We start from the raw sequence: 12,510 nt of genomic DNA, 5'->3' as shown, positions 1-12,510 counted from the left end.
ACATTGTCCAATGAACCATAACTCGAATAATTCAAGCCCTTACCGTCTCCAATTCTCTCCACCTTTCGAGGTTAATGTAGTGATCGATAGGGAGCGTAATATAACGACTGGATTATTCGGGTTAAATGAACCATGAAAATGAGATCAAGGCCAGAAGAAACCTGCCAGACGGACATGAACACCTTACAGTTATTCCATACACCAAATATAGTGGCCCTATAGCTTATAGTATCTTCAGAAATAGATCAACCCACAATAAAGAACTGGGCCATGAGTGCATGATATGCCCCGTTGCCCTATTAGCTGGTCTTTATGCTTTAATTGAATATATGATTAACTAGAAATACTACGACTCCAAGCACTGTTCGTGCACTGGTGATGAACATCAATGACAAAGTTACCAAGTATCTTAAATATCTATCAAGATATAAAAGTTATGTATCAGATATAATAGACCAAGTATTTCTAAATATTGCAGAATCACAAACTGTTTTATGCTGGTAACAAGGATATCAAGATTTTTTAGCTAATAAATTTCCACAACTCTGCAATATTTTGAAATTTATCAAAAACAAAGGGAGCTTTTTTCAAGAGATATAAACAAGTCACCAAAGTTTCATGAACACTCAAAGTTTTAATTTTTGTCTGAAAACTGGATAATCCACCCTTTTTTATGAATAAAGTCCCAATACTCCAAAATGTAATTTCATAAATTTTTAAATATCGAAAATATAAACAATTCATCAGTTTCATGAAAATTGCTCAAAGCATTTTCGAGTTTTAGTCAGAAAACTGGAAAATCCTCCATTTTTATATGAATAAAATTCCATAACTAGGATTCGTAAAATTTAAAATAAATTGGGAATGTGTCCATTGGACACAGATGATCCCGGCCCCTGCATATAAAGGGACATAACTCAAGAACTGTAAAAGTGACGCTACCCAAATTCGTACTTGATCTGAGTTTTGTGGTAATAAGCAGTGTGTATAAGTTTCATAACATTTGGTTGAGGCAAACTTAAGTTAGATGAAACCTGCCAGTCGGACATGTACACCAAATATAGTTGACCTTATAGTATACAAGATACAACTTGACCGTGTAACTATAACCTTGGTCACTGATCAAAGAAATGAGGTTGAGGTCAGGTGAACCCTACCTGACAGACATGTAGACGTTACAAGGAACCCATATATATACCAAATATAGCTATTCTTTTACTTATAAGACAAATAAATGTGGATTGTGTCCACATGTGTCCACAGATGATGCCCCCGCTTGCATATCATATAGTAATAAAGGGACATAACTGAAGAACGGTAAAAGTGACGCTACCCAAATCTGAACTTGATCTGAGTTTTGTGGTAATAAGCATTGTGTGTAAATCTCATAACATTTGGTTGAGGCTAACTTAAGTAGAGAACAGAAACTAAAAATTCAGCATTTTTTCTATTTGTAAACACGCATAACTCAAAAACGGTTGTGTATAAGTTTTGTGACATTTGGTTGAGACAAACTAAAGTTAGAGAACGGAAATGAAAAATTCAGCAATTTTTATGTTTATAAAGGGACATAACTCAAGAATGGTAAAAGGGTCGCCACCCAATTTCGCACTTAATCTGTATTATGTAGTAATAAGCATTGTGTATAAGTTTCATAACATTTGGTTGAGGCAAACTAAAGTTAGAAAACGGAAACAACAAATTTGTACTTGATCTTAGTTTTGTGGTAATAATATTGTGTATAGGTTTCATAATGTTTGGTTGGGCAAACTTAAGTTACAGAATAGAAACTAAGAATTTTGCAATCTTTCGATTTACAAAGGGGCATAACTCAATAATGGTTAAAGTGACATTACCCAAATTCAACTTGATCTGTGTTTTATCAGTGAAAGTCAAAATTATACATTGCATTGTATAAAGCATTGATTGTAGTTGATTCAACTATAATCATAGACAAAGGAAGATAACTCCAATTTTAAAAATTACTTGATATTTAGAAGTAAATAAAAATTTTGCAATTTTTCCATTTATAAAGGGGCATAACTCTAGAATGGTTAAAGTAACGCCACCAAAGTTCAAACTTGATCTGTGTTTTGTGGTAATAAGCATTGTGTATAAGTTTCATAACATTTGGTTGAGGCAAACTTAAGTTAGAGAACGGAAACTAAAAATTTTGCATTTTTTCCATTTATAAAGGGGCATAACTCTAGAACAGTTAAAGTGACGCAATCAAAATTCAAACTTGATCTGTGTTTTGTGATAATAAGCATTGTGTATAAGTTTCATAACATTTGGTTGAGGCAAACTCAAGTTAGAGAACGGAAACCAATTTTGGGACGTACGGACGTACGTACGTACGTCCGTACAGACGGACAAGGGTAAAACTTAATGCCCCCACCGCTACGGCGGGGGCATACAAATTAATTTTAGTATTATTAGCAGTTTTTTTATTTTACTTAAAATTCAATGCCTACAAGCCCAATTTGAAAGAGGTTACTAGTATATGATAACTTAAGAATTATTTCTATGATCTTATGAGGCACACACTTGATCAGTCAAAATGATTGTAAAACTAAATTGTGATTTTCTAAAAATTTATTATCAAAGTTTTATCATTTCAATGATATCTATCTAAACAAACGCGATAAATAATAAATATGTGTATTAAAATATGATCACTTTTTAATAATCCTATCATGAGTAAAACTACAGAGAAATAAGGCACACTAAGAATGGCAACATCTATGCCACATCAACAAAGTGCTGTTCTTTGTAAGTTGTGTCAAGTAGACCCAAAAGTGAAATGGAAGTGCATTTACTGTGACATAAAATTGTGTTCAAATTGTAAAGACAAAATTCATTTAAAATGTCAGTTACAAAAGGATCACAAAATGGTTGATATAAAAGAAGTGCGACTGGACGTATCACGAATAGTTAAACCAAAGCTGAATCATACACCACAAATTACAGTTGAATTAACTTAGTGAAAATGAGAAGAAATACCCAACAAAACTTAACTGTATAAATCTCTTATTGGGATCCACTAACAATGTGCTATGGATTGGTGATGGAGAAATGCAAAATACACTTCGTCAACGAATATTTGCTAAACCTACTGCTCTGCAGAAAATTGAACTTCAAGAGAAAAACCTTAATGTAACATTGAATTTTGATGTTACTGTTTTTGATATTGCTCTTACTTCTACAAATGACCTGCTATTGGCTACTGGTGAATCAAAACTTAAGCAGATATCAAATTTAGACCAGCCTTGTGATGTTAAAGATTATGTATATGGTGTGGAAACACTAGGAATAAAATGCGTGCATGTAACAAAAGACGGCTGTGTGATAGTAGGGGGAGACCATCTATGTTCAGATGTAAGAAAATCTGTTGACATCATGGATAAAGATGGCAATGAAGTGAGAACATATGAATTTGACAAAAAGAATAGTCTTATCTTCAAAGATCCCAAGCGTATAACAAGTACCGGTAATGGCAACATTTTTGTACTTGATGAATGCGGAACTTCCATAGGAAATCCTGAACGCAGAGTAGTGGTCATACGTCAGACAGATATCATCATAACTTTTGCAGGAAAAAATTTATCAGACACATTAGTAACAACATCATCAGACTACGTAATTGTTGTGGAGACAAGAAGCAGCAGTCTCTATTTTCTTAACAACAATGGTGATTTTCTTAGAACCTATGACACCACAGATATAGACATAAAATATCCGATATCTGTAGCCTTTACTACAGAAGGGAAATTCAGCTGGCTTTATATTGGATGTAAAACGCCTGAAGGAAAGTAAAACAAAGCAAAGCTTTATAAGATGACCATACTAGAATATTAAAACATTTGAATATCAACAAGTGTAATGGAATAAGGAAAAAAATTTCACAGACTAAGAAGGAACTTATTATTTCAATGTATTCATAACAAATGCAGAAAGATTATAATAACTTCAAAATGTACGGGCAGATTTATTTGCACCCTTTTTTTCTCAGTAGTTTTTAAGAGATTTTCCCCCATATATGTATTTTCTTGATAATTTTGAACTTCTGTATCATCTCTCATAATAATAAAAATTGAATATAAGGAAATATTCTAATTTTTTATCATGTGATAAGTGAAAATATCTCCAACATAAACATGATAAAAACTTCTATGTTTAAAGAAATGATTTTAAATTGTGCTGTATATAAACTTTTCAGCAGTAGTTTTTAATGTGTGTTTGATATATATAAATAAAGAGCTGCGCCATGAGCGCATGATACGCCAGTTTTTCAATGAATAAAGTTCCATTACTCCTCAATGTCATATCAGAAATTTATTAAAAAAAACTAAAGGGAGCTCATTTTAATAGATATAAACCAGTCACCAAAGTTTCATGAAAACTGCTCAATGCATTTTTGAGTTATTGTCTGAAAACGGGAAAATCCCCCCCCCCCCCTTTTTAATGAATAAAATCCCATAACTCGGAAACGGACAACGTTATACCATAATACGTCCTGTAAACGGGCGTATAAAAAGGGAGGGTCAAGCACTCATAAAATAAGTTTTAAAAGGAATTACATTTTTTTTATTATCGTCTTAAGGATTCAGGAAAGATTAATTGCCGACCTCGTCATGTTTTTATCAAGTAAATGCAGTCCATTTTGTTCATATTTACTGTGACTTGACTGTTAGTGTTGTTCTCCATCTATTGCAACTTATTTAAAATTCTGACCAAATTGCAATTTGTTTTATAAAACCAAACTGTTCAACTGGTCAGAAATTTTGAACAAACTGTTGTAGAAAACCATAGTCAAGTCGTGAAAGTGCAAGGTGATAAAATAAAGCATACTTACAATCCTATAAGACTTTAATTCCACTTCAATGTTATTGTGAAAATTCAGTCTAACAGTTTGTATAGAAATTTTATTGTTATTGTCATGCTAAATGTGATATGTTGTAATTTTGAATTGCTATAAAAATGTCCAAACTAAGCTTTCATACAATTTTTCTTTCGAAAAGTCTTCTATATTCATAAGAATCAGACATCATTTGAATTAAAACATCTTATATTCAGTAAAATATATGTGAAATTACAATATGTTGTTAATAAGTTTCCATGGGAGATAACCTAAAACATTATTCTTCTGAATATAGAAGACTTTTCGAAAGAAAAATTGATTAACTCAAATGGAAACTTCCTATAAACGTATTGTAATTTCACACATATTTTACTGAATAAAAAAATGTTTTAATTCAAATGATGTCTGATTCTTACGAATATAGAAGACTTTTCGAAAGAAAAATTGAGTATCTCAAATGGAAATTTCCTATAAACGTATTGTAATTTCACACATATTTTACTGAGTATAAAATGTTTTAATTCAAATGATGTCTGATTCTTATGAATATAGAACTTTTCCGAAAGAAAAATTGTATGAAAGCTTAGTTTGGACATTTTTATAGCAATTCAAAATTACTACCTATCACCTTTAGCATGACAATAACAATAAAATTTCTATACAAACTGTTAGACTGATTTTAATTATAACATAGAAGTGGAATTAAAGTCTTATAGGATTGTAAATAGATATAGGAAGATGTGGTATGAGTGCCAATGAGACAATTCTCCATCCAAGTTACAATTTATAAAAGTAAACCATTATAGGTCAAGGTACGGCCTTCAACACGGAGCATTGGCTCACACCGAACAGCAAGCTATAAAGGGCCCCAAAAAATTACTAGTGTAAAACCATTCAAACGGAAAAACCAACGGTCTAAACTATATAAAAACGAGAAACGAGAAACACGTATGAACTATATAAACAGACAACTACTGTAATCAGATTCCTGTAAGTATGCTTTATTGACTTTATTTTATCACCTTGCACTTTCACAACTTGACTGTGGTTTTCTACAGCAGTTTGTTCAAATTTCTGATCAATTGAACAGTTTGGTTTTATAAAACAAATTGCAATTTGGTCAGAATTTTGAATAAGTTGCAATAGGTGGAGAGCAACACTTACAGTCAAGTCACAGTAAATAAACTAAAAGCAAGACTTTGATATCAAAATTGCGTATCTAACTGATAGTCTTGTCATAAGACCAAGTTGCAATAACATATATCAAGGCTTAAAAGATAACAATTATACAATTATATCACTAAACAACCACACATTCCATTATCTTTACAAAAAGTCAAGTACAAAATCCATATGCATGTTTATCTAATGATTTATCATAAATATTCATTATTACCGTAATCTATTAACCTCAGCCTAAATTAAATATTACTTTTTGACATCAAACAATTGTTTCCTTTTTATCCTCCAATGACACAATGTTCCCTATATTTTAGGTTGGACATTGTTTGTAGCTAAAATTAACATGTTCCTGTATTTCATTTTACAATATAGAAAAAAAAGATAAACTTTACTGAATGACTACTGATTTTTGTATGGAAACATTGGCTATAATTTCAGCAAATACTTTGACCCCTTCATTTGAATAACCAATAGCTGATGATTTTTTTTTTAATATGAATCTTTTGATACAAATAAACAGAAAATGATGCAAGAACTTGTATAGGTTTTTGTACTAATTTCCCACTCATGAATCAACGTATTGGAAAACAGGAAATAGGTGTCTGAATATGAAGTCATTCTGAAAAGTAGTACTTGAGAAAAATGTGACCAATATAAATGATGTGCAGACAAGGTTAATGCAATCTATACCCATCTTCTAGAGTGGGTTACAATAAACAAAACCATTTTAGCTGCTCTGACCTTGACCTTTGACCCAAATCTGAAGATATCTTCTTCCCCATAGTTTGGTAAAATCAAAATTTTGCAAAGTTAGTCTATCAATAGCTGCTATGAGCTTGATTTTTAATCTATTGACCACATAATCAAATCAATAAGGGTTATCTTCACCATATGGGGCATTATTGGAACAAATTTGGTAAAAGTCAGACTTATTGTTCAAAAGATATCCTGCAATCAAATTTTGCAAAAAATCGGTCTATAAATAGCTGCTGGGAACTTGACCTTTCATCCATTGACCCCTAAATCAATAAGGTTCCTCATCCCATGCAGCATTACAAAAGCAATCAAAGCACATTGATAAATATATGTTTATGATTCAAAAAGATTTTGACTGGAAACCAAAATGTAAACATTAGGACTGCATTAAAAAAAATGTGGATAGTGTCCACAGATGATGCCCCCGCTTGCATATCATATAGTTATAAAGGGACATAACTGAAGAACGGTAAAAGTGACGATACCCAAATTTGAACTTGATCTGAGTTTTGTGGTAATAAGCATTGTGTGTAAGTCTCATAACATTTGGTTGAGGCTAACTGAAGTAGAGAACAGAAAATAAAAATTCAGCAATTTTTCTATTTGTAAACACGCATAACTCAAGAACGGTTGTGTATAAGTTTTATAACATTTGGTTGAGACAAACTAAAGTTAGAGAACGGAAACGAACAATTCAGCAATTTTTATGTTTATAAAGGGACATTCCTCAAGATGGTAAAAGTGTCGCCACTAAATTTGGTACTTAATCTGTATTATGTAGTAATAAGCATTGGTAATGAATATTGTGTTTAGGTTTCATAATGTTTGGTTGGGGCAAACTTAAGTTGCAGAATGGAAACTAAAAATTTTGCAATCTTTCGATTTATAAAGGGGCATAACTCAATAATGGTTAAAGTGACACTACCCAAATTCAACTTGATCTGTGTTTTATCAGTGGAAGTCAAAATTAAACATTGCATTGTATAAAGCATTGATTGTAGTTGATTCAACTATAATCAAGGACAAAGGAAGATAACTCCAATTTTAATAAAATGCTCCGCTGGGCGCAGCTTGATACGACCGCAGAGGTCGAACCCTGAACAGTTGGGGCAAGTATGGACACAACATTCAAGCTTGATACAGCACTGAATTTGGATTGTGATTAAATATTTGACACACCATAGGTTTCTGACACAGAATGAATGTGTCTAAGAACTTAATCTTTTTTAATTTACCTATTCAAACCATATCATTATCATTTGCTTTTATATGTAAATCAGAAATAGCCAATTTAAAATGGAAAATTTTAAAGAAAAAAAAGGTAAAAAAATCCCCCCCTTTTTTTTGAACCCCCTTATGATTCATCACCCCCAATCTCAATCCCAGCCTTCCCTTTGTGGTATGGTACCTTGCAGTACAAGTTCAGAGAGATCCATACACTTGAACACAAGTTATTGTCTGGAAACTAGAAAAATGCTTGTTTTTTTGCCCCAAATTCCTAAACGTTTAAGGCAATTACCCCCAAACTCAAACCCAGCTTTCCCTTTGTGATATGGAACCTTGTAGTACAATTTCATAAAGATCCATACACTAACACACAAGTTATTCTCCTGAAACTATAAAAATGCTTGTTTTTTGCCCCTTTTTTTGCCCCTAATTCCTAAAATTATGAGGCAATTACCCCCCAAATCAATCCCAGCCTTCCCTTTGTGGTATGGTACCTTGCAGTACAATTTCAGAGAGATCCATACACTAACACACAAGTTATTGTCCTGAAACTAGAAAAATGCTTGTTTTTTGCCCCTTTTTTGGCCCCTAATTTCCTAAAATTTTGAGGCAATTACCCCCAAAATCAATCCCAGCATTCCCTTTGTGATATGGAACCTTGTGGTACAATGTCAGAGAGATCCATACACTAACACACAAGTTCTGTCTGGAAGTTACTGAAATGCTTATTTTTGGGCCCTTATTCCTTAACTGTTGGTACCATAACCCCAAAAATCAATCCCAACCTTCCTTTTGTGGTATTGAACCTTATGGTAAAATTTCATAGAGATCCATTCACTTAAACTAAAGTTAGAATGCGAAAACAAATGTGTCTTCGGAAGACGACATCGACGACGCCAACGTCATACCAATATACGACTGTTAAATTTTTTTGCGGTCGTATAAAAATTACTTGAAATTTAGAAGAAAATAAATAAAATGCTTCGCTGGGCGCAGCTTGATACGACCGCAGAGGTCGAACCCTGAACAGTTGGGGCAAGTATGGACACAACATTCAAGCTTGATACAGCTCTGAATTTGGATTGTGATTAAATATTTGACACAGCATAGGTTTCTGACACAGAAAGAATGTGGTCTAAGAACTTGATTTTTTTTAATTTACCTATTATGGTCCAATGTCCAAAATCAAAATACATGGTTAGATTCAGCATATCAAAGAACCCCATATATTCAATTTTTGTTGAAATAAAAAAAAGTTTAATTTTGGACCCCAACTTGGACCAACTTGAAAACTGGGCCCATAATCAAAAATCTAAACACATGTTAAGATTCAGCATATCAAAGAACCCCAAGAATTCAATTTTTGTTAAAATCAAACTAAGTTTAATTTTGGACCCTTTGGACCTTAATGTAGACCAATTTAAAAAACAGGACCCAAAATTAAAAATCTAAATACACGGTTAGATTTGGCATATCAAAGAACCCCAATAATTCAATTTTTGATTAAATCAAACGAAGTTTAATTTTGGACCCTTTTGACCTCAATATGAACCAATTTGATAGCGGGGTCCACAAATAAAAAATCTAAATACATGGTTAGATTCAGCATATCAAAGAACCCCATATATTCAATTTTTGTTGAAATCAAACAAAGTTTAATTTTGGACTCCAATTTGGACCAACTTGAAAACTGGGCCAAAAATCAAAAATTTAAATACATGTTTAGATTCAGCATATCAAAGAACCCCATATATTAAATTTTTGTTAAAATCAAACAAAGTTTAATTTTGGACCCTTTGGACCTTAATGTAGACCAATTTGAAAACTGGACCCAAAATTAAATAAAATGCTCCGCAGGGCGCAGCTCGATACGACCGCAGAGGTCGAACCCTGAACAGTTGGGGGAAGTATGGACACAACATTCAAGCTTGATACAGCTTTGGATTTGGATTGTGATTAAATATTTGACACAGCATAGGTTTCTAACACAGATTGAATGTGGTCTAAGAACTTAAAAATTTTAAATTGGACATTCACCTTTTATGGTCCAATATCCAAAATCTAAATACATGGTTAGATTCAGCATATCAAAGAACCCCAAGAATTCAATTTTTGATGAAATCAAACAAAGTTTAATTTTGGACCCTTTTGACCTCAATGTGGACAAAGTTGATAACGGGGCCCAAAAATCAAAAATCTAAATACATGGTTAGATTCAGCATATCAAAGAACCCCATATATTCAATTTTTGTTGAAATCAAACAAAGTTTAATTTTGGACCCCGATTTGGACCAACTTGAAAACTGGGCCCATAATCAAAAATCTAAATACATGTTTAGATTCAGCATATCAAAGAACCCTAAGAATTCAATTTTTGTTAAAATCAAACTAAGTTTAATTTTGGACCCTTTGGACCTTAATGTAGACCAATTTGAAAACGGAACCAAAAATTAAGAATCTAAATACACTGTTAGATTCGGCATATCAAAGAACCCCAATAATTCAATTTTTGATGAAATCAAACAAAGTTTAATTTTGGACCCTTTTGACCTCAATGTGGACAAAGTTGATAACGGGGCCCAAAAATCAAAAATCTAAATACATGGTTAGATTCAGCATATCAAAGAAGCCCATATATTCAATTTTTGTTGAAATCAAACAAAGTTTAATTTTGAACCCCGATTTGGACCAACTTGAAAACTGGGCCCATAATCAAAAATCTAAATACATGTTTAGATTCAGCATATCAAAGAACCCCAAGAATTCAATTTTTGTTAAAATCAAACTAAGTTTAATTTTGGACCCTTTGGACCTTAATGTAGACCAATTTGAAAACGGAACCAAAAATTAAGAATCTAAATACACTGTTAGATTCGGCATATCAAAGAACCCCAATAATTCAATTTTTGATGAAATCAAACAAAGTTTAATTTTGGACCCTTTGGACCTTAATGTAGACCAATTTGAAAACGGAACCAAAATTTAAGAATCTAAATACACAGTTAGATTCGGCATATCAAAGAACCCCAATAATTCAATTTTTGATGAAATCAAACAAAGTTTAATTTTGGACCCTTTGGACCTCAATGTGGACCAATTTAAAAACGGGGCCCAAAATCCAAAAACTAAATACACGGTTAGATTCAGCATATTAAAGAACCCTATGAAATCAAGAATAAAACCCCATTGAAATTGGTCAAGAAATAAGCAATTTATAGGAAGTATCTTCTTTTGCACAATCCTGTGCTATTAAATATTTCTTGCTATTGCGCAATACTGTACAATTGACTATTTCTTGCTATTGCGCAATATTGTGCTATTGGATATTTCTTGCTATTGCGCAATACTGTGCAATTGAAGATTTCTTGCTATTGCGCAATACTGTGCAATTGAAGATTTCTTGCTATTGTGCAATACTGTGCAATTGAAAATTTCTTGCTATTGCACAATACTTATTATATAATAATTTACACATCCTGTTTGGTGTGTATCTCCTACCATATCATTATTATTTGATTTTAAATATAAATCAGAAATAACCAAAAAAAGAAAAAAAAGGAAAAAAAAATAAATCCCCCCCCCAAAATTTTTTGAACCCCCATTATGATTCATCACCCCCCAAACTCAATCCCAGCCTTCCCTTTGTGGTATGGTACCTTGCAGTACAAGTTCAGAGAGATCCATACACTTGAACACAAGTTATTGTCTGGGAACTAGAAAAAAATGTGTTTTTTGGCCCCTTTTTGGCCCCAAATTCCTAAACGTTTAGGGCAATTACCCCCAAACTCAAACCCAGCTTTCCCTTTGTGATATGGAACCTTGTAGTACAATTTCAGAAAGATCCATACACTTACACACAAGTTATTGTCATGAAACTAGAAAAATGCTTGTTTTTTGCCCCTTTTTTGGCCCCTAATTCCTAAAATTTGGAGGCAATTACCCCCAAAATCAATCCCAGCATTCCTTTAGTGATATAGAACCTTGTGGTACAATGTCAGAGAGATCCATACACTAACAAACAAGTTATGTCTGGAAGTTACAAAAATGCTTATTTTTGGCCCCTAATTCCTTTACTGTTATTACCATAACCCCCAAAATCAATCCCAACCTTCCTTTTGTGGTATTGAACCTTGTGGTAAAATTTCATAAAGATCCATTCACTTAAACTAAAGTTAGAGTGCGAAAACCAATGTGTCTTCGGACGACGCTGGACGACGCCGGACGACGACGACGACGACGCCGGACGACGACGACGACGACGCCAACGTCATACCAATATACGACCACAAAAATTTTTTTGCGGTCGTATAAAAATTAAATACACGGTTAGATTCGGCATAACAAATAAATAAATGTGGTCAAAGATTTTACAAATCTAATGCGCCATACTGTGCAATTAAAGATTACTTCTTGACATTTTTCAATATTTGAAATTTGAAAAAAAAAAATATTTGAAGAATAATTCTTTTTAATTTCTGAAATCT

The sequence above is a fragment of the Mytilus californianus genome, unplaced genomic scaffold (assembly GCF_021869535.1).
Source record: "Mytilus californianus isolate M0D057914Y unplaced genomic scaffold, xbMytCali1.0.p SCAF_31, whole genome shotgun sequence".
NCBI classification, from domain to species: Eukaryota; Metazoa; Mollusca; class Bivalvia; order Mytilida; family Mytilidae; genus Mytilus; species Mytilus californianus.
Note: the sequence above shows the minus strand (reverse complement) of the source record.